At 53.0% G+C, this 22,265-nt stretch overlaps 1 protein-coding gene across 8 annotated transcripts in view; it reads right to left on the bottom strand.

The window, feature by feature from the left end:
- raraa (retinoic acid receptor, alpha a) overlaps positions 1–22,265 on the bottom strand; it is an 866,000-nt gene that overhangs the window by 455,177 nt on the left and 388,558 nt on the right. For 5 of the 8 annotated variants that reach the window (XM_072249120.1, XM_072249118.1, XM_072249113.1 and 2 more), the window contains exon 1: positions 10,695–10,886. The exons of the other annotated variants lie outside the window; for them this stretch is intronic. The gene's annotated coding sequence lies outside the window, so the exon portion shown is untranslated. Of the gene's footprint in view, positions 1–10,694; positions 10,887–22,265 lie in introns of those variants that run through there. 8 annotated transcript variants of the gene reach the window in all.

Here is a 22,265-nt window from a genome sequence, read left to right as displayed (position 1 = left end):
GGACAACCAATGTGCAAAAAACAACTGTGCAAATACAAAAGAAATAAATAAGAAATAAACATCAAGAACATGAGATTAAGAGTCCTTGAAAATGAGTCCAAAGGTTGTGAGAACCGTTCAGCAATAGGGCAAGTGATGTTGAGTGAAGTTATCCCCACCGGTTCAGGAGCCTGATGGTTGAGGGATATTAACTGTTCCTGAACCTGGTGATGTGGGTCCTGTGGCTCCTGTGCCTTCTTTCTGATGGCATCAGCGAGAAGAGAGCATGGTCTGGGTGGTGGGGTTCCTGATAATAGATGCTACTTTCCTGCAATAACGCTCCGTGTAGATGTACTCAATGGTAGGGAGGGCTTTGCCTGTGATGGACTGGACCACATCTACTATTTTTTGTATGATTTTCCATTCAAGCATATTGGTGTTTCCATGCCAGACTGTGATGCAACCAGTCAATATACTCTCCACCACACATCTGCAGAAGTTTGTCAAAGTGTTAGATGTCATGCTGAATCTTCACAAACTTCTAAGAAAGTAGAGGCACTGATGTGCTTTCTACATAATGACATTTAAGTGCTGGGCTCAGGACAGATCCTCTGAAACGATAAGACCAAGGAACTTAAAGCTGCTGACCCTCTGCATCTCTGATCCCACAATGAGGACTGGCCCGTGGACCTCTGGTTTCCTCCTTCCGATACAAAGTATTCTAAAAATTATGCCATGGTGACAGTAGCCCTTCAACATCTTTCTCAAGTGGTTCTCCCTCATAGTTAAGCTTAAACAACAAAGGCCAGTAACTATAACAACCTGAAACATCACAACTGAGTCCCAACTTATTTTTCCTACACGTCCATAAGTGTATCACCCAGTAAGGGACTAGTGGGAAGTGGATGTAGTGAACATGTTGGGGGGGGGGGGAGGGGAGTGGAAGGGAAAAGTTAAACTTTTCCCCAAAGAAATCAAATACCACATTATAATACGCAAACAACAGGAATTCTGCAGATGCTGGGAATTCAAGCAACACACATCAAAGTTGCTGGTGAACGCAGCAGGCCAGGCAGCATCTCTAGGAAGAGGTGCAGTCAACGTTTCAGGCCAAGACCCTTCGGCCTGAAACGTCGACTGCACCTCTTCCTAGAGATGCTGCCTGGCCTGCTGCGTTCACCAGCAACTTTTATGTGTGTTACCACATTATAATAGATACACTCCACTGTTACTTGTTTTATACAGAATTATTTCAGTACTATCAAAAAGTGCATCTAAATCCCTAAGCCCATTCTGGATGCTTACACATGAGAACCTTAACTTGTAAGACAAAGAAAAAAAATTCAATGCTAGAACATGATATCATACATGACATGAAAAAAAACATTTCACAAGAGGTATTAATCCAAGCTGGTGTCGTTTCAAAAGTCTGGTCAATTAGTTGGTAACCCTTGAATTTATCCTTGAAGAAAGTAGTAAAGAACAAAAATTCATACTGCCTTATTTAACAATTTTGAGATAGTGGATGAAATCCAAAATTAAAATGTACTATTTTTAAAAAGCTTATGCTCCCAATCCTAATGAAACAAAAGCTGGAATAATTAAGATTAACAAAAAGGAGCAGTACAGTGGCGGAGTGATTAGTGTTGCTCTGGAGAATCTCAGGCTGGGTGTTATATTGAATCTGGACGATCTCTCTGTGACCATGTGGATTAACCCTGCATGCTGGTTTCTTCCAATGTGCCACAAAATTGCTAGTTGGTAACTTATTGATGTAGGTGGATGGCAGGAGAATTGGGGTGGGGGAATTTACTGGGAAGTGGGTGGTCAATGGTAGACCAAAGAGCCTGGTTCCTATTTTTAAATACATGGGATTCTGCAAATGCTGAAAATCCAGGGCAACATACACAAAAGTGCTGGAGGAACTCAGCAGGTCAAGCAGCATATATGGAGACATTTTGGGGCAAGGCACTTCTTCAAGACTGGAAAGGAAGAGGGGAGAAGCCAAAGGTGGGGTGGAGGAGGGGAAGAGGAAAGGAGTACAAGGTGGCAGGTGCTCGGGGTGGTAATTATTTTTAGTTCACTTTTAATTTTTTGGTATGAAATGGATAGTTAATTATACAAATGGTGTTTTGCCCCTTGTTAAGTTTGAGATACAAATTCCCTCAATGGTTCAGTAAGTAGACACAGTGACAGAGACCCAGTAGATCCTGTATACCAGGGACAAGGACAACAAAAGAAAAGTTATATGAATGGAGCGGAAGCAAGGGAAAGGATTAAAGAGGACAACTGTTTAGAATAGGAAGGGAAATGTGAAGGGGGAGAAGAGAAAGGAAAAGAAATCAATAGTTTTGAAAAAAGCCTTACCTTGACTTTAGTAAAAGCTGAAAAAATCAGATAGGAGAGCTCATAATTAAGAAACACTAGGAAAAACACAATGAAATAGGATGCAGGAGTGTCTATATGCAAGATGACTCTGACAGGAAATGATAAATTAGTAGTAGGGGGGTATGAAGGGTGGTTAGTAGGTGGAGGCGTTGATCAGCAATATTGCTTGGGGAAAGTAACTGCTTTTGAGTCTGGTGGTCCGGGCATGGATGCTACATAGCCTCCTCCCTGATGGGAGTGGGTCTAACAGTCCATGAGCAGGATGGGTAGGACCATTCATTATATTGCTGGCCTTTTACTGGCACCTTTCTTTATATATGTCCTTGATGGCGGGTAGGCTGGTGCCAGTGATGCAGTGGGTAGTTTTGTTTTGACTGCCCATTGTAGGGCCTTCCTGTCCGCCACAGTGCAGTTTCTGTATCATGTGTAACTACACAGGTATTCAAAAGAATAACAAGCCAACATCAATCCCCAAATTATGACTAGTTGTACATTTGTGCTGGAAGTGGAATGAGCATCAAGAATGTGGATATAGGAAACAATTGGGAGTCACGACTGAGTACAATGAAGATCTTTTAGATTAGTGACAGTGTACTACCGTATGCAGCAGTAGCAAGGAATATGCATAGAAAACCATGGTATCAGGATGACAAATAGAAAAAGATTTTTTTCGCCACAGGAAGCATTTGTGTAAATCACAGAGTGGCACTGTTAAATTGTATCAGTTAATCAACAAGTAATAAAATTCTAAACACAAATTTCAGCAAAGACAGCCAAGACCTCTGAGCTCATATTCCAACAGTAGCTGATGGCTTCCAAAGAAAGTTCTTGTATGACGAAACCAATACATCATTTGCCTTACATAAGCATACAATAAACAATTAAAGGAACTAGGCCATGTTTTGGCTAATTTTGCATTACACAAGACCAGTTACCAATAATCAGACAAAACTTTCTTTCTCTAAATTCTGTTTTCTATCCTGCCCCTCTCCTTGGTGCGATGGAATCGATTTGTCGCTGAGTTACGAAGTCCTACATGCCACAAAATGCAGACATATTAAGAGACTGTGAGAATTAAATCAGGGCAACATTTTTGGGGAAAACCTCATTGTGAGCAACAGTAAAACAACTAAGAATATTGACTTCTATTCAAAAATCTTCAAAAAATGGATTTTAAGGGTAGATTTTCTTTTTCAAAAAGACAATATCAAACATCATTTAAAAATTTTGTAAATATAGCCCAGCTGAACAGGAGATAATAACAATAAAAACTGGGTAAACTTTTTCAGGCTTGACAGGCTACAAGTCAACTTCCTTTGGAGTACATTTTTCTAAAATCGTAACAACAAGGAAAATGTGTGTTGGCTCCATTTGTTCAGGGTAGATGGACCACATTGGCACAGCACAGAAAAATGCAGGTCCAAATTGTCAGTTTTGCTACGTGGATACAATAAGAACATGTACAAATGTGAAAACAGATTGTCCTGCACAGAAATTCTCCATCCAGTACAGGGCTCCCTTGCCATCCAAAGGTAGAGCGTCCCTATAAAACGGTTCGGAAGCCGGAATGTCGTAAAGCGAAGAAGCAATTACCATTTATTTATATGGGAAAAATTTGTGAGCATTCACAGACCCAAAAATAACCTACCAAATCATGCCAAGTAACACATAAAACCTAAAATAACAGTAACATATAGTAAAAGCAGGAATGATATGATAAATACACAGCTTATATAAAGTAGAAATACTTTTCCACAATCATTACTGAACTGTTCTCGGTAGCGAAAATCTCACGCAAGCGCCGTCGGCAAAAACCCGGCGCAAGAGCTCTCCAGTAACCTTTAAGCTATGAAGCTGCCAAATCATACCAAATAACACGTAAAAATACACGGCCGATATAAAGTAGAAATAATGTACGTACAGTGTAGTATCACTTACCGGAACTGGGACAGCGTCGAGAACACTGATGAGGGTGTGTTAGGCTGAGTCGGAGGTTGGGTGGTGCAGTGGCTCCCACCCTTTGGGCAGCGACCCGATACATTGCCACGAAGCATGCAGGGGTCCAGCGGTAGCCGGGAGGAACACAACACATCTTTAAGAAAAAAGCCGAAATAAACATGCTAATTAATTAGCATCGCCTCTGATCTGGGCCAACAATTACGTGCCGGGCAGCACCTAATTAATTAGTATGTTTATTTCAGCTTTTTTCTTAAAGATGTGCTCTGTGTTTCCCAGCTACTGCTGCATTCTCCGCGAATCGGAATCTGTCCGGGGGTTGGGGTGGTGGAACACTGGGGTGTCATCTCGTCATCGTCTGTTTCCATTAGAGCAGACAGCTCATCTTCTCCTATGACTGCCCGCCTCGATGTTGAAGGTCGAGGTTCGTTGTCTGCTGTGGCTGATGTGGAAGGCTTGCTTGACTGCTGAGCCTCGCGCATTTTTCTATCACACAGTTCTTTGTAAGGACTCAAACCATCCTGCAAATATCCCCTAAACCTACGTACCCTTTCAAAATTAAAGCCGTACTTTATCATTACTCTTTCAGTTTCGATTGTTATCCTTTCCTCTTCCAATTGCATCAGCTCTTCATCTATCAGTTCTTGGTCATGGGATGCCAAAACTTCTTCAACATCATCTTTGTCAACTTCCACAAGCCAAACTCACTTAGTCCTTACTTCATTCACCACGATCAAAACGCTTAATTATGTCTAGTTTTACGCTAAGTGTAACACCCTTATGAGCTCTTTTAGGCTTTTCCGATACCTTAGAACTCATCTTGCAAATGGCTGCTCACAGGCACGTGTTTAAGCAATGCCAGTGAGAATGCCATTCCTAATCGGGGAGAGCAGCTGCTCGGGGCATGCGCTGCCTTTTATAGCGCACTGATTCTTTTGTAACAGTGCAAACACCTTCTGTTAGTGAAAACAGGGTACTAATGTAGGTCTTTCGTAACAGTGAGGTTTCGTAAAGCGAACGTTCGAAAAGCCGGGGACACCTGTACCCCAGTTTTCTCTACCTCCACCCGTTTTCTATAGACAGAAACACAAATTCTATAGACAACAAGTGCTCTGTAGCATCTTTACTAACAAGTAGGGTTGCCAACTTTCTCACTCCCAAATAAGGGACAAAAGTAGCAGTCAAATACGGGACACTTGTGTTTACCCCGAGAAAAACTACCATGACTATGAAGCCTTGTGCGGGCACCTGTGTGCGCATGCGTGTACGTGCCGATTATTTTTCTACAGATTGGTTTTGGTTTAATCTTCCCGATTCTGCTTTTACTATTTGTTAGTGTTATTTTAGGTTTTATATGTTATTTGGTATGATTTGGTAGGCTATTTTTTGGGTCTGGGAATGTTCAAAAATTTTTCCCATATAAATTAATGGTAATTGCTTCTTCGCTTTACGTCATTTCGGCTTACGAACCGTTTCATAGGAACGCTCTACCTTAGCGGGGGAAATACGGGACAAGGGCGGTCCTGTATGGGACAAACCAATTTAGCCCAATATATGGGATGTCCCGGCTAATACGGGACAGTTGGCAACCCTGCTAACAAGCTAATAAATAACGTAACATTAAGGACCACAGCAATGCTAGAAATAGTTCCCATTAAAAGTTCAAGCTAACATTTCAATGAGGGTCGATGAATATCATCCAAAATTGTAATCACAACAGATTTCAAATCTAGGAGTGCAAACACTAACAATGGAAGCTCCTGTGCCTTTGCTCACTCCAAGTGACACGTGATCGTAGCAGTACACTCAACATGGGTCATTAACTGAACTTTGCACTTCCAGCTTTGGATAGTTCAGTACATCTCCTTGTAAAGGGAGAAAAATATTTTATTCACTGTTTTCATCTGGTAGCAATGTGTGGTATAAATATTAGAGAGTAGATAAGGCTCTGAATAGCTTCACTGGACCAGTTGATAGATAGGTAACTGGGAGTAGAAGCCAGTTTGGCTCATGTGCTGTCCTTTCAATTTTAGGGTTATTTATATTATTGATTTTTTTAAAAATTAGGAAAGCAGAAAATCGCATGACCGACCACTGCATTCAATTGCTTGATCTGACCTTCTGTTGAGTGAACATCAAGACTGTAATTTAACCCAATACACCATAACATGGAAAGTTTCTGTTTTGGTAAAGTCTAATCCAACTTTATTTCACTTCAGTCTGAGATACTACAAGCAAAACCCAAGACATAAATCAACATTTTCTATTTTGAAAACACTTTTAAAAATTTACTATCTTAGAAAACTGATGCGCTGAAACAGTTAACTGAATATATGAGTAAAACATTAAGTAGGTTTTGATCTTTTATTTTGGTTGCCAGCCTTCAACCCCTGTGACAGTCAAATGTTGCTGGCAACAAAGCTATGAACAACTTGCCAGGTTCTTAAGATGTACAGCCAAGAAAATCAGGTTTTTAGTGGCCGCCTGATTATAGTGGGATTTGCCATTCCAGAGGCAACACATTTTGGTTGTTACATTTATACAACAGGGAAATATCACACATTAAAAAAGATTTTCTCTGTAGTGACTTTAGCATACTACATGCAAATTGCTAAAATATTAAGAAACTTGCAGAATGAGTGTACTACAATATACTGGATTTCAAGGAAAACTTGCTGCATTATTGCAAGTGCAGGAAGAAAGCACAAGTAACTTACCCTCCCAATATTCCAGCTGAAGTATTATAACAATCAAATCGTAGAAAATTCTTAATGTGGAAGGCCACTTGGCTCATCTGGACTTTGGACATTGATGAAGAGCTACTTGAGGGAAGGGAAGGGGTTAATATATGAGGCATATTTGATGGCTCTAGGCTTCTACTTGCTGGAGTTCAGAAGAATAGGAGGAGGGAAGAGATCTCATTGGAACCTATTGAATATTGAAAGTGCAAACACGAGGAAATCTGCAGATGCTGGAAGTTCAAGCCACACACACAAAATGCCGGTGGAACGCAGCAGGCCAGACAGTATACATAGGAAGAAGCACAGTCGACGTTTCAGGCCGAGACCCTTCATCAGGACTAACTGAAAGAAGAGATAGTAAGAGATTTGAAAGTGGGAGGGGGAGATCTGAAATTATAGGAGAAGACAGGAGGGGGAGGGGTAGAGCCAAGAGCTGGGAAGTTGATTGGCAATAGGGATACAAGGCTGGAAAAGGGAGAGGATCATGGGACGGGAGGCCTAGGGAGAAAGAAAGGGGGAAGAAAACGCCAGAGGAAGATGGAGAGTAGGCAAGGAGTTATTGTGAGAGGGACAGAGAGAGAAAAAAAGAGAAAAAAGGAAAAAAAAAATAAATAAATAAGGGATGGGGTAAGAACAGGAGGAGGGGCATTAACGGAAGTTAGAGAAGTCAATGTTCATGCCATCAGGTTGGAGGCTACCCAGACGGAATATAAGGTGTTGTTCCTCCAACCTGAGTGTGGCTTCATCTTGACAGTAGAGGAGGCCATGGATAGACATATCAGAATGGGAATGGGACGTGGAATTAAAATGTGTGGCCACTGGGAGATCCTGCTTTCTCTGGCGGACAGAGCGTAGGTGTTCAGCGAAACGGTCTCCTAGTCCGTGTCAGGTCTCAGCAATATATAGAAGGCTGCACCGGGAGCACCAGACACAGTATATCACACCAGCCGACTCACAGGACTTCCGTTAAATCCCCTCCTCCCTTTTCTTACCCCTTCCTTCCTTTCTTTATATATACTTTTTTTTTCCCCCTCTCTCTCTGTCCTTCTCACAATAACTCCTTGTCTGCTCTCCATCTTCCTCTGGCACTTTCCTCCCCCGTTCTTTCTCCCTAGGCCTCCCGTCCCATGATCCTCTCCCTTCTCCAGCCTTGTATCCCTTTTGCCAATAACTTTCCAGCTCTTAGCTCCAACCCTCCCCCTTCGGTCTTCTATCATTTCAGATCTCCCCCTCCCCCTCTCAAATCTCTTACTATCTCTTCTTTCAGTTAGTCCTGACGAAGGGTCTCGGCCCAAAACATTGACTGTGCTTCTTCCTATGGATGCTGTCTGGCCTGCTGCGTTCACCAGCATTTTGTGTGTGTTGCTTGAATATTGAAAGACCTAGGTAGTGTGGATGTGGAGTGGATGTTTCCAATAGAGGGGGAGTCTAGGACCAAATGGCACAGTCTCAGAATACAAGGGCACTACTTTAGATCAGACATAAGGAGTAATTTCTTTATTCAGAGGGTGGTGAATCTGTGGAATTCTTTGCCACAGATGCAGTGGAGGCCAAGTCATTGGGTATATTTAAAGCAGAGGTTGATTGGTTCTTGATTAGTAAGGGCATCAAAGATTACAGGGAGAAGGCAAGAGAATGAGAGTTGAGAAGTATAATAAATCAGCCATGATGGAATAGTGGAACAGACTTGATGGGCCAAATGGTCTAATTCTGCTCCTATGTTTTATAGTCTTTAGAACAATCTAACCCTCCATAATTCATATTACTTCAGTGACATCAGTCCCAGAGGAAAGTCCAGCTTATCCAATCACTCCTCAGCTGTACTTTTACACTCATGGTAACATCTTCATTGATCTCCCCTACATCCTAGCCCCTGCAATTGCATCTTTTCTGTAATGAGGAGATCAGAACCGTGCATCCAAAAATAGTTGACTAATGAAGTGTCATCTATACAGTAATTCACTCTAATCCTGCTCTGCAAGGCGCACCCAATAAAACAAAACACTGCATATATGTTTTAACCACCTTTCTGACCCATGTGACCATCTCTACATATCTGTGGACATGTACTCCACAGTTCCTTTGTACCTCTATCCAGTACTGAACCTAATAAAGCCCCAGTAATAAAACAGTCTTTGATTTTGACAATTACTGCACATTGCTTCCTTCGAATGAGCCTATGGATCCAATTTGCCACTTTTGCATAAATCCTTTGGTGTTCAAAATTTTGGACTGGCCTACCACATGGGACCTTCTCAAAAGCCTTTCTGAAATCAAGTAGATGTCAGAAAATTCCCACTACTTCTTGTATTCTTAAATAAATTAAGATTTTTGCATTATAAATCCATGCCCAATTACTTATGTGCATTTCTAAACGAACGTCAAACAGCCCTTTAGAACCAATGCCAATAACTTTCCCATCAGACAGGTATGGCCTATGGATAGTGGGAGGCTGTTCCCAATAGCAAAGGGCTATAGGACAGGACATGAAAGGAGAAAATAGTATCATAAAACACTACAGCACACAAACAGGCCCTTCGGCCCATCTAATCTGTGCTGAACCATTTATGTGCCGACTCCCATTGACCTACGGCCAGATAATAGCCTTCCATAACCGTCCCAACCATGTACCTATCCAAATTTCTCTTAAATGTTGAAATCAAACCCACATCCACCACTTGCCTTGGTAGCTCGATCCACACTCTCACCAACCTTCTAAGTGACTTAGCACAGCAAGAGATTGATAATCAGCAAAAACACAAGAGACTGCAGATGCTGGAATCCAGCGCAACAAACAAACTGCGAGAGGAACTTAGCCGGTCCAGCAGCATCTGAGACCGGGGGTGGGGGGGGGGGGGATATTATTGATGTCTCAGTTAAACACCCTGCATCAAACAGTTCAGTGCAAGTTACGTTGCTGAAAGTTAATATACTATTTTAAAATGATAGAAATCATTACAGGATAAATTCACCAATTTTATTGGACAGTCTTGCAGGTTTGATAAACATTCCCTTACCTCATTTCCAACTAGCACCTGAGTACCCTTACCAGTGGGAATATAGTGGATTTACTGTAATGAACAACACTTTGAGAACTGCCTACAGTAGACCAAGTTACCATTTTCAATGAGGCATATCACCAAATGGTCCCAATGAAATAAAATGATGAGTCTGAATTAAGTATCCTTTCAACCTCGAAAAACTCATTCACATGCCCAGAACTACAGCAATACAGCATAGTATTAAGCTCACACGTTTTCTTGAACAACACTGTTCAAATTCTAATCTATGACTAAAAGTACTACACATGGAGTTCACAGACTTCGACAAAGTATTTCTGAAGAAAGTTGCCGAAGCTTCAATGCTAATACACAAAAACTTCAAAAATTAAATGCAGCCAAGAAGTAAAATGTAACAGTCCTATAGCTGATAATCTAATAAATATAACACTCGTTCATTTCACAGGACAAAAATTTATTTTCATTAGCCAACTACAGCAAACTTAAGAAAAAGAACTGGAAGATAGTGAGACCTAAATCATAGGAGCTGAGTAATGCATTTCAATACAAATTTGCAACCTCCACCCCCCAATCTCCCCACAAAAATGCCACTACCCAGAGAGCTACATACCTTCACAGGCCTTAGAGACTTACTGAATAAAGATATGTGACCAAGCTGAAACATTCACATCTAAATCACTATATTTTAAAAAAGCCAAAGGAAAGTACAGCTGTCAGACCAACACAGGCCGGAGAAGGAAATCTGCTTCACCAACTCTTCAGAATCTGCCATTAATCTGCACATCCTGTATTATGCTCCACCTCTGTTTCCTAAGGACAGCAGAAGTCATAAGACCCAAACCTGCAGTGCGCATGGGTGCCAGTAGCAGCACAGTCTTGTCTGTGTGCCAATGGTTCTAGTGTGGCGTGCATTCAGCCGTAAATCACAATGTCAGCTTGAGTCACAGTCACACTGTTTAAGCGGGTTTGACATTCACAGAACAGAGGAGGGTGGAGGAGAGAGGGGAGTGTGGAGGGAAGAGTGGGGAGGGTGTGTGTGTGGAGAGAGGAGAGTGGAGAGGGAGGGGGAGAGGGGAGAGGGGGAGCGTGGAGAGGGGGAGAGGGAGGAGTGGAGAAGGGGAGAGTGGAGGGGGAGCGTGGAGAGGGGGGAGTGTGGAGAGGGGGGAGTGTGGAAGGGGGAGTGTGGAGGGGGGAGTGTGGAGGGTGTGTGTGGGGAGGGGGAGTGGGGAGGGCGTATGTGTGGAGAAGAGGGGGAGAGAGGGGGGGAGTGTGTGGACAGAGGTAGAGTAGAGAGGGAGAGAGTATGGGGGGTAGTGTGGAGAGGGGGCTGTGTGGCAAGGGAGAGCATGGCAAGGGGGAGGGGAGAGGGGGAATGTCGTACGGGGTGTGTAGAGGGGGGAGTGTAGAGAGGGGAGAGATGGGGGAGTGTGGAGAGGGGGGAGTGTGGAGAGGGGAGAGTGTGGAGAGGGGAGAGTGGAGGGGGGAGAGTGTGGAGGGGGGAGAGTGTGGAGGGGGGAGAGTGTGGAGGGGGGAGAGTGTGGAGAGAGGGGGGAGTGTGGAGAGAGGGAGTATGGGGAGAGGGGGGGAGTGTGGGGAGGGGGGAGTGTGGAGGGGGGAGTGTGGAGAGGCGGGGAGTGTGGTGAGGCGGGGAGTGTGGAGAGGGGGGAGTGTGACGAGGGAGACTGTGGCGAGGGAGACTGTGGCGAGGGAGAGCGTGGCGAGGGAGAGCGTGACGAGGGAGAGCGTGGCGAGGGAGAGCGTGGCGAGGGAGAGCGTGGCGAGGGAGAGCGTGGCGAGGGGGGAGGGGAGGGGGGGTGGAGACGGGAGGGTTGGAGAGGGGGGAATGACGTGGGGGGACTGTAGAGGGGGGAGTGTAGAGAAGGGGGATTGGGGAGGTGGAGTGGGGAGTGTGTGTGTGTGGGGAGGGGGAGTGGGGAGGGTGTGTGTGTGGAGGGGGGAAGAGAGTGGAGAGGGGAGAGTGGGTGGGGGGGTAGTGTGGAGAGGGGGGTGTGTGGCGAGGGAGAGTGTGGCGAGGGAGGGGTGCGGCGAGGGAGGGGTAGAGAGGGGGATGTAGGAGGGGTGGGGAGAGGGGGGAGTGGGGAGGAGGAAGTGTAGAGAGGGAGAGAGTGTGGAGAGGGAGGAAGTGTAGAGAGGGAGGAAGTGTGGAGAGGTTGGGAGTGTGGAGAGGGTGAGAGTGAGGAGAGGGAGAGAGAGTGTGGAGAGGAGAGAGAGTGTGGAGAGGAGAGAGAGTGTGGAGAGGAGAGAGCGTGGAGGGCGGGGGGAGTGTGGAGAGGACAGAGTGTGGAGAGGAGAGAGTGTGGAGAGTGTGGAGAGGGGAGGAGTAGAGGGGGGAGTGTAGAGGGGGGAGTGTAGAGGGGAAACTGTGTGGAGAGAGGGTAGCGAGTGGAGAGAGGGTAGCGAGTGTGGAGAAGGGGAGGAGGCGAGTGGAGAGGGGGGAGTGGAGAGGGGGGAGTGGAAGGGGGGAGTGGAGAGGGGGGTTAGTGGAGAGGGGGGGAGTGGAGGGGGGAGTGGAGGAGGGGGAGTGGAGGAGGGGGAGTGGAAAGGGGGAGAGTGGAGGGGGAGAATGGAGGGGGAGAATGGAGGGGAGAGGGGGGAGTTGAGGAGGGGAGTGGAGGGGGAATGTAGAGGGGGGAATGTAGAGAGGGGAATGTAGAGAGGGGAATGTAGAGGGGGGAATGTAAAGGGGGAGAGATGGGGGAGTGTGGAGAAGGGGGAGTGTGGAGAAGGGAGAGTGTGGAGACGGCGGAGTGTGGACAGGGGAGAGTGTTGAGGGGAGAGTGTGTGGAGGGGAGTGTGGAGAGGGGAGTGTGGAGTGAAGAGGGGGAGAGGAGAGGGGGAGAGTGGAGAGGGGGAGTGAGGAGAGGGGGGAAGTGAGGAGAGGGGGGAAGTGAGGAGAGGGGGGAAGTGAGGAGAGGGGGGAAGTGTGGAGGGGGGAGTGGAGAGTGGGGGAGTGTGGAGAGTGGGGGAGTGTGGAGATGGGGGGAGTGGAGAGGGGAATGTAGAGGGGGGAATGTAGAGGGGGGAATGTAGAGGGGGGAATGTCGGGGGAGTGGAGAGGGGGGAGTGGAGATGGGGGAGTGTGGAGAGGGGTGTGTGGAGAGAGGGGAGAGTGCAGGGGGGGAGAGTGGAGAGGGGGGAGAGTGGAGAGGGGGGAGTGTGGAGAGGAGAGAGTGTGGAGAGGAGAGAGTGTGGAGAGGAGAGAGTGTGGAGAGGGGGGAGTGTGGAGAGGGGGGAGTGTGGAGAGGGGGGAGTGTGGAGAGGGGCAGAGTGTGGAGGGGGGGAGTGTGGAGAGGGGGGAGTGTGCAGAGGTGGGGGATTGTGCAGAGGGGGTGAGTGTGCAGAGGGGGGAGTGTGGAAGGGGGGAGTGTGGAGAGGGAGAGAGTGGAGAGGTTGGAATGTAGAGGGGGAGTGTGTGGAGAGAGGGGGTGAGGGTGGACAGGGGGACGAGGCGAGTGGAGAGGGGGAGTGGAGGGGGTGCATGGAGGGAGTGTGGAAGGGAGGAGTGGAGGGGTGGGGAGAGTGTGGAGAGGAGCAAGTGGAGAGAGGGGTGAGTGTGGTGGGGGAGTGGGGAGGGTGTGTGTATGGGGAGGGAGAGTGGGGAGGGCGTATGTGTGGAGAGGCAGGGAGAAGGGGGGAGAGAGGGGTGGAGAGAGAGGGGAGGGGGGAGGGGGGTAGAGGCGGGGAGGGGGAGAGGGGAGAGAGGGGAGAGGAGGGGAGAGGAGGGGAGTGTGTGGAGGGGGAGCGTGGAGAGGGGATTGTTGAGAGGGGAGGGGAGAGTGAAGAGGGGGAGTGGAGAGGGAGAGAGTGGAGAGTGGGAAATGTAGAGGGGGAATGTAGAGGGGGGAGCGGAGAGGGTGGAGAGGGGAGTGTGGAGAGGGGAATGTAGGGGGGAGAGTGTGGAGAGGGGAGAGTGGAGAGGGGAGGAGAAGTGAAGGAGGGAGTGGGGAGGGGGAGTGTAGAGGGAGAGAGTAGGGGGGAGTGTGGAGTGGGGGGGGAGTGTGGAGAGGAGAGAGTGCGGAGAGGGGTGAGTGCGGAGAGGGGTGAGTGCGGAGAGGGGGAGTGTGGAGGGGGGAATGTGGAGAGGGGAATGTAGAGGGGGGGAATGTAGAGGGGGGAACGTCGGGGGGGAATGTCGCGGGGGGAACGTCGGGGGGGAATGTCGGGGTGAGTGGAGAGGGGGAGTGGCGAGGGGGATTGGAGAGGGGGATTGGAGAGGGAATTGGAGAGGGAATTGGAGACAGAGTGGAGAGGGGGGACCGTGGAGATGGGGGGAGTGGAGAGAGGGAGGAGTGGGGGCAGTGGAGGGAGAGAGTGGAGGGGGGAGTTTGGAGAGGGAGGGAGTGGATGGGGGGAGTGGAGGGAGGAGTGGAGAGGGGAGAGTGTGGAGAGGGAGAGTGTGGTGAGGGAGAGTGTGGTGAGGGGGAGAGTGGATGGGAGTGTGGAGATGGGGAGAGTGTGGAGATGGGGGGAGTGTGGAGATGGGGGGAGTTTGGAGATGGGGGGAGTGTGGAGATGGGGGGAGTGGAGAGTGGGGGAGTGTGGAGATAGGGGAGTGTGGTGATAGGGGAGTGTGGTGATTGGGGAGTGTGGAGATAGGGGAGTGTGTGGAGATAGGGGGAAAGTGGAGAGGAGAATGTAGAGAGGAGAATGTAGAGGGGGGAATGTAGAGGGGGGAATGTAGAGGGGGGAATGTAGAGGGGGGAATGTAGAGGGGGAGTGGAGGGAGGAGTGGAGAGGGGGAGAGTGGAGGGGGGAGTGTGGAGGGGGGGAGTGTGGAGGGGGGAGTGTGGAGGGGGGAATGTCTGGGGAAGTGGAGAGGGGGGGAGTGGAGAGGGGGGGAGTGGAGATGGGGGGAGTGGAGATGGGGGGAGTGGAGATGGGGGGAGTGGAGAGAGGGAGGAGTGAGGGGAGTGGAGGTGGGGAGTTTGGAGAGGGAGGATGTGCAGAGGGGGGTAGTAGAGGGAGGATGTGCAGAGGGGGAGAGTGGAGGGGGGAGTGTGGACAGGGGATGTGTGGAGAGGGAGAGTGGAGGGGGGAGTGTGGAGGGGGGGAGTGTGGAGGGGGGAGTGTGGAGGGGGGAGCATGGAGAGGGGGAGAGTGGAGAGGGGGGAGTGTGGAATGGAGGGGAGTGTGGAGTGGGGGGGAGTGAGGAGAGGGAGAGAGTGAGGAGAGGGAGAAAATGTGGAGAGGGAGAGAGTGAGGAGAGGGAGAAAATGAGGAGAGGGAGAGAGTGAGGAGAGGGGGAAGTGTGGAGAGGGGGAAATGTGGAGGGGGGAAGTGTGGAGAGGGAGAGAGTGAGGAGAGGGAGAAAATGAGGAGAGGGAGAGAGTGAGGAGAGGGAGAAGTGTGGAGAGGGGGAAATGTGGAGGGGGGGAAATGTGGAGAGGGGGGAGTGTGGAGAGGGGGGAGTGTGGAGAGGGGGGAGTGTGGAAGGGCAGAGTGGAGGGGCGGGGAGAGTGTGGAGAGGGGTGAGTGGACAGAGGGGGGGAGTGTGGAGAGGTTGGGAGTGTGGAGAGGGTGAGAGTGAGGAGAGGGAGAGAGAGTGTGGACAGGAGGGAGAGTGTGGAGAGGAGAGAGTGTGGAGAGGAGAGAGTGTGGAGAGTGTGGAGAGGGGAGGAGTGTAGGGGAGGAGTGTAGGGGGGAGTGTAGGGGGGAGTGTAGGGGGGGAGTGTAGGGGGGGAGTGTAGGGGGGGAGTGTAGAGGGGGGAGTGTGTGGAGAGAGGGTAGCAAGTGTGGAGAGGGGGAGGAGGCGAGTGGAGAGGGGGAGTATGGAGAGGGGGGAGTGGAGAGAGGGGGGAGTGGAGAGGGGGGAGTGGAGAGGGGGAGTGGAGAGGGGGAGTGGAGAGGGGGGAAGTGAGGAGAGGGGGGAAGTGAGGAGAGGGGGAAGTGTGGAGATGGGGGGAGTGGAGAGTGGGGGAGTGTGGAGAGGGGAAGTGTGGAGATGGGGGGAGTGGAGAGTGGGGGAGTGTGGAGATGGGGGGACTGGAGAGGGGAATGTCGAGGGGGGAATAAAGGGGGGGGATGTAGAGGGGGAATGTAGAGGGGGAGTGTAGAGGGGGAGTGTAGAGGGGGAGTGTAGAGGGGGAGTGTAGAGGGGGAATGTAGAGGGGGAATGTAGAGGGGGAATGTAGAGGGGGGAATGTCCGGGGGAGTGGAGAGGGGGAGTGGAGAGGGGGGAGTGGAGATGGGGGAGTGGAGATGGGGGAGTGGAGATGGGGGAGTGGAGAGAGGGAGGAGTGGAGAGAGTGAGGAGTGGAGAGAGGGATGAGTGGGGGGAGTGGAGGGGGGAGTTTGGAGAGGGAGGATGTGCAGAGGGGGGTAGTGGAGGGAGGAGTGGAGAGGGGGAGAGTGGAGGGGGGATTGGAGAGGGGGGAGTGTGGACAGGGGATGTGTGGAGAGGGAGAGTGTGGAGGGGGGAGTGTGGAGTGGGGAGCGTGGAGAGGGGGAGTGTGTGGAGAGGGGTAGAGCGGAGGGGGGGGTGTGGAGAGGGAGAGAATGGAGGGGGGAGAGTGTGGAGAGGGGAGAGTGTGGAGAGGGAGAGAGTGGATAGGTTGGAATGTAGAGGGGGAGTGTGTGGAGATAGGGGGGCGAGGGTGGACAGGTGGAGGAGGCGAGTGGAGAGGGGAGTGGAGAGGGGGAGAGTAGGGGAGTGTGGAGAGGGGAAAGTGTGGAGGGGCGGAGTGTGGAGAGGGGGGAGTGTGGAGTGGGGGAGTAGTGTGGAGGGGAGAGAGTGTGGAGGGGGGAGAGTGTGGAGAGGGAGGGAGTGAGGAGAGGGAGAGAGTGAGGAGAGGGAGAGAGTGAGGAGAGGGGGGAGTGTGGAGAGGGGGGAGTGTGGAGAGGGGGGAGTGTGGAGAGAGGGAGTGTGGAGAGGGGGAGTGTGGAGAGGGGGAGTGTGGAGAGGGGGAGTGTGGAGAGGGGGTGAGTGAGCAGAGGGGCGGAGTGTGCAGAGGTGGGGGATTGTGCAGAGGGGGTGAGTGTGCAGAGGGGGGGAGTGTGTAGAGGTGGGGGATTGTGCAGAGGGGGCAGTGTGCAGAGGGGGGAGTGTGGAAGGGGGGAGTGTGGAAGGGGGGAGTGTGGAGAGGGAGAGAGTGGAGAGGTTGGAATGTAGAGGGGGAGTGTCTGGAGAGAGGGGGGCGAGGGTGGACAGGTGGAGGAAGCGAGTGGAGAGGGGAGTGTGGAGAGGGGAGTGGAGAGGGGGAGTGGGGAGGGGGAGTGGAGAGGAGGACAGTAGGGGGGAGTGTGGAGAGGGGAAAGTGTGGAGGGGGAAATGTGGAGAGGGGGAAGTGTGGAGAGGGGGGAGTGTGGAGAGGGGGGAGTGTGGAATGGAGGGGAGTGTGGAGTGGGTGGGTAGTGTGGAGAGGAGAGAGTGTGGAGGGGGGAGAGTGTGGAGAAGGGGGAGTGTGGAGGGGGGGGGAGTGTGGAGAGGGAGAGAGTGAGGAGAGGGAGAAAATGAGGAGAGGGAGAGAGTGAGGAGAGGGGGAAGTGTGGAGTGGAGGAAATGTGGAGAAGGGGAAGTGTGGAGAGGGGGAAGTGTGGAGAGGGAGGAGTGTGGAGTGGGGGGGCTGTAGAGTGTGGGGGGAGTGTGGAGAGGAGAGAGTGTGGAGAGGGGGGAGTGTGGAGGGGGGAGTGTGGAGAGGGGGGAGTGTGGAAGGGCAGAGTGGAGGGCGGGGAGAGTGTGGAGAGGGGTGAGTGGAGAGAGGGGGGAGTGGAGAGAGGGGGGAGAGAGGGGGGAGTGTGGAGAGGGGGAGTGTGTGGAGAGGGGGAGAATGGAGGGGAGAGAGTGTGCAGAGGGGGGAGTGTGCAGAGGGGGGGAGTGTGCATAGGGGGGAGTGTGGAGAGGGAGAGAGTGGAGAGGGTGGAATGTAGAGGGGGAGTGTGTGGAGAGAGGGGGTGAGGGTGGACAGGGGGAGGAGACGAGTGGAGAGTGGGAGTGGAGGGGGTGCATGGGGGGAGTGTGGAAGGGAGGAGTGGAGGTGTGGGGAGAGTGTGGAGAGGAGCGAGTGGAGAGAGAAGGGAGTGGAGAGAGGGGTGAGTGTGGAGGGGGAGTGGGGAGGGTGTGTGTGGGGAAGGTGTGTGTGGGGAAGGTGTGTGTGGGGAAGGTGTGTGTATGGGGAGGGAGAGTGGGGAGGGCGTATGTGTGGAGAGGCAGGGAGAAGGGGGGAGAGAGGGGTGGAGAGGGGGAGAGAGGGGGGAGAGAGGGGTGGAGAGAGAGGGGAGAGGGGAGGGGGGTAGAGGCGGGGAGGGGGAGAGGGGAGAGAGGGGAGAGAGGGGAGAGGAGGGGAGTGTGTGGAGGGGGAGCGTGTGGAGGGGGAGCGTGGAGAGGGGATTGTTGAGAGGGGAGGGGAGAGTGAAGAGGGGGAGTGGAGAGGGAGAGAGTGGAGAGTGGGAAATGTAGAGGGGGGAGCGGAGCGGGTGGAGAGGGGAGGGTGGAGAGGGGAATGTAGGGGGGAGAGTGTGGAGAGGGGAGAGTGGAGAGGGGAGGAGAAGTGAAGGGGGGAGTGGGGAGGGGGAGTGTAGAGAGAGAGAGTAGAGGGAGTGTGGAGAGGAGAGAGTGTGGAGAGGAGAGAGTGTGGAGAGCAGAGAATGTGGAGAGGAGAGAGTGCGGAGAGGAGAGAGTGCGGAGAGGGGAGAGTGCGGAGAGGGGAGAGTGCGGAGAGGGGGAGTGTGGAGAGGGGAATGTAGAGGGGGGGAATGTAGAGGGGGGAACGTCGGGGTAGGAATGTCGGGGGGGAATGTCGGGGGAGTGGAGAGGGGGAGTGGAGAGGAGGGAGTGGAGATGGGGGGAGTGGAGATGGGGGGAGTGGAGATGGGGGGAGTGGAGAGAGGGAGGAGTGGGGGGAGTGGAGGGAGGAGTGGAGAGGGGGAGAGTGGAGGGGGGAGTGTGGAGGGGGGGAGTGTGGAGGGGGGAGTGTGGAGGGGGGAGTGTGGAGGGGGGAGTGTGGAGGGGGGAGTGTCCGGGGAAGTGGAGAGGGGGGGAGTGGAGAGGGGGGGAGTGGAGAGGGGGGATTGGAGATGGGGGGAGTGGAGATGGGGGGAGTGGAGATGGGGGGAGTGGAGAGAGGGAGGAGTGGGGGGAGTGGAGGGGGGGAGTTTGGAGAGAGAGGATGTGCAGAGGGGGGTAGTGGAGGGAGGATGTGCAGAGGGGGAGAGTGGAGGGAGAGTGGAGAGGGGGGAGTGTGGACAGGGATGTGTGGAGAGGGAGAGTGGAGGGGGGGAGTGTGGAGGGGGGAGTGTGGAGGGGGGAGAGTGGAGAGGGGGAGAGTGGAGAGGGGGGAGTGTGGAATGGAGGGGAGTGTGGAGGGGGGGAGTGTGGAGAGGGGGGGAAGTGTGAGAGGGAGAGAGTGAGGAGAGGGAGAGAGTGAGGAGAGGGAGAAAATGAGGAGAGGGAGAAAATGAGGAGAGGGAGAAAATGAGGAGAGGGAGAGAGTGAGGAGAGGAGAGAGTGAGGAGAGGGGAAAGTGTGGAGAGGGAGGAGTGTGGAGTGGGGGGGGGGTGTAGAGTGTGGGGGGAGTGTGGAGAGGAGAGAGTGTGGTGGAGGGGGGAGAGTGTGGAGGGGGGAGTGTGGAAGGGCAGAGTGGAGGGGCAGGGAGAGTGTGGAGAGGGGTGAGTGGAGAGAGGGGGGAGTAGAGAGAGGGGGGAGAGAAAGGGGAGTGTGTGGAGAGGGGGAGTGTGTGGAGAGGGGGAGAGTGGAGAGGGGAAGAGTGGAGAGGGGAAGAGTGGAGAGGGGAAGAGTGGAGAGGGGGAGAGTAGAGAGGGGGGGAGTGTGGAGAGGGGGAGAATGGAGGGGAGAGATTGTGGAGAGGAGGGGAGTGTGGAGAGGGAGAGAGTGAGGAGAGGGAGAGAGTGAGGAGAGGGGGGAGTGTGGAGAGGGGGGAGTGTGGAGAGGGGGAGTGTGGAGAGGGGGAGTGTGCAGAGGGGGGAGTGTGCAGAGGGGGAGTGTGGAGAGGGAGAGAGTGGAGAGGTTGGAATGTAGAGGGGGAGTGTGTGGAGAGAGGGGGTGAGGGTGGACAGGGGGAGGAGGCGAGTGGAGAGGTGGAGTGGAGGGGGTGCATGGAGGGAGTGTGGAAGGGAGGAGTGGAGGGGTGGGGAGAGTGTGGAGAGAGAAGGGAGTGGAGAGAGGGGTGAGTGTGGAGGGGGAGTGGGGAGGGTGTGTGTGGGGAAGGTGTGTGTGGGGAAGGTGTGTGTGGGGAAGGTGTGTGTGGGGAAGGTGTGTGTGTGGGGAGGGAGAGTGGGGAGGGCGTATGTATGGAGAGGCAGGGAGAAGGGGGGAGAGTGGGGTGGAGAGAGAGGGGAGGGGGGAGGGGGGAAGAGGCGGGGGAGGGTGGGAGAGGGTAGAGAGGGGAGAGGGAGGGGAGTGTGTGGAGGGGGAGCGTGTGGAGGGGAGCGTGGAGAGGGGATTGTTGAGAGGGGAGGGGAGAGTGAAGACGGGGAGTGGAGAGGGAGAGAGTGGAGAGTGGGAAATGTAGAGGGGGGAATGCAGAGGGGGGGAGTGGAGAGGGTGGAGAGGGGAGTGTGGAGAGGGGAATGTAGAGGGGGAGAGTGTGGAGAGGGGAGAATGGAGAGGGGAGGAGAAGTGAAGGGGGGAGTGGGGAGGGGGAGTGTAGAGGGAGAGAGTAGGGAGGAGTGTGGAGTGGGGGGAGTGCGGAGAGGAGAGAGTGCGGAGAGGAGAGAGTGCGGAGAAGAGAGAGTGCGGAGAAGAGAGAGTGCGGAGAGGGGAGTGCGGAGAGGGGAGTGCGGAGAGGGGAGTGCGGAGAGGGGGGAGTGTGGAGGGGGGGATTGTGGAAAGGGGGGAGTGGAGAGTAGGGGAGTGTGGAGGGGGGAGTGTGGAGAGGGGGAGTGTGGAGAGGGGGCGAGTGTGGAGAGGGGGCGAGTGTGGAGAGGGGGCAAGTGTGGAGGGGGAGTGTGGAGATGGGGGAGTGTGGAGGGGGGAGTGTGGAGAGGGGAATGTAGAGGGGGGAATGTAGAGGGGGGAACATTGGAGGGAAAGTCGGGGGGGAAATGTCGGGGGGGGAATGTCAGGGGGGGAACGTCGGGGGGGAACGTCGGGGGGGAATGTCGGGGGGGAATGTCGGGGGGGGGAATGTCGGGGGGGGAATGTCGGGGGGAGTGGAGAGGGAGATTGGAGAGGGGGATTGGAGAGGGAATTGGAGAGAGAGTGGAGAGGGGGGAGTGTGGAGATGGGGGGAGTGGAGAGAGGGAGGAGTGGGGGCAGTGGAGGGAGAGAGTGGAGGGGGGAGTTTGGAGAGGGAGGGAGTGGAGAGGGGGGAGTGGAGGGAGGAGTGGAGAGGGGGAGAGTGGAGAGGGGGGAGTGGAGAGGGGCCAGTGGAGAGGGGGCAGTGGAGAGGGGGGAGTGGAGAGGGGGAGTGTGGAGAGGGAGAGTGTGGTGAGGGAGAGTGTGGCGAGGGGGAGAGTGTGGAGATGTGGAGAGTGTGGAGATGGGGGAGTGGAGAGTGGGGGAGTGTGGAGATAGGGGAGTGTGGAGATAGGGCAGTGTGTGGAGATGGGGGGAAAGTGGAGAGGGGAATGTAGAGGGGGGAATGTAGAGGGGGGAAATGTAGAGGGGGGAATGTCCGGGGAAGTGGAGAGGGGGGGAGTGGAGAGAGGGAGGAGTGGGGGGAGTAGAGTTGGGGAGTTTGGAGAGGGAGGATGTGCAGAGGGGGGTAGTGGAGGGAGGAGTGGAGAGGGGGAGTGTGGAGGGGGGGGGAGTGTGGAGGGGGGAGTGTGGAGGGGGGAGTGTGGAGGGGGGAGTGTGGAGGGGGGAATGTCTGGGGAAGTGGAGAGGGGGGGAGTGGAGATGGGGGGACTGGAGAGAGGGAGGAGTGGGGGGAGTGGAGGGGGGGAGTTTGGAGAGGGAGGATGTGCAGAGGGGGTAGTGGAGGGAGGAGTGGAGAGGGGGAGAGTGGAGGGGGGAGTGTGGGGGGGGAGTGTAGTGTGGAGGGGGGAGTGTGGAGGGGGAAGCGTGGAGAGGGGGAGAGTGGAGTGGGGGAGAGTGGAGGGGGGAGTTTGGAGAGGGAGGGAGTGGAGAGGGGGAGAGTGGAGAGGGGGGAGTGGAGAGGGGCCAGTGGAGAGGGGGCAGTGGAGAGGGGGCAGTGGAGAGGGGGAGTGTGGAGAGGGAGAGTGTGGTGAGGGAGAGTGTGGTGAGGGGGAGAGTGGATGGGAG

The sequence above is a fragment of the Mobula birostris genome, chromosome X (genome assembly GCF_030028105.1).
Source record: "Mobula birostris isolate sMobBir1 chromosome X, sMobBir1.hap1, whole genome shotgun sequence".
Lineage (NCBI taxonomy): Eukaryota > Metazoa > Chordata > Chondrichthyes > Myliobatiformes > Myliobatidae > Mobula > Mobula birostris.
This window is presented reverse-complemented; position numbering and strand designations above follow the sequence as displayed.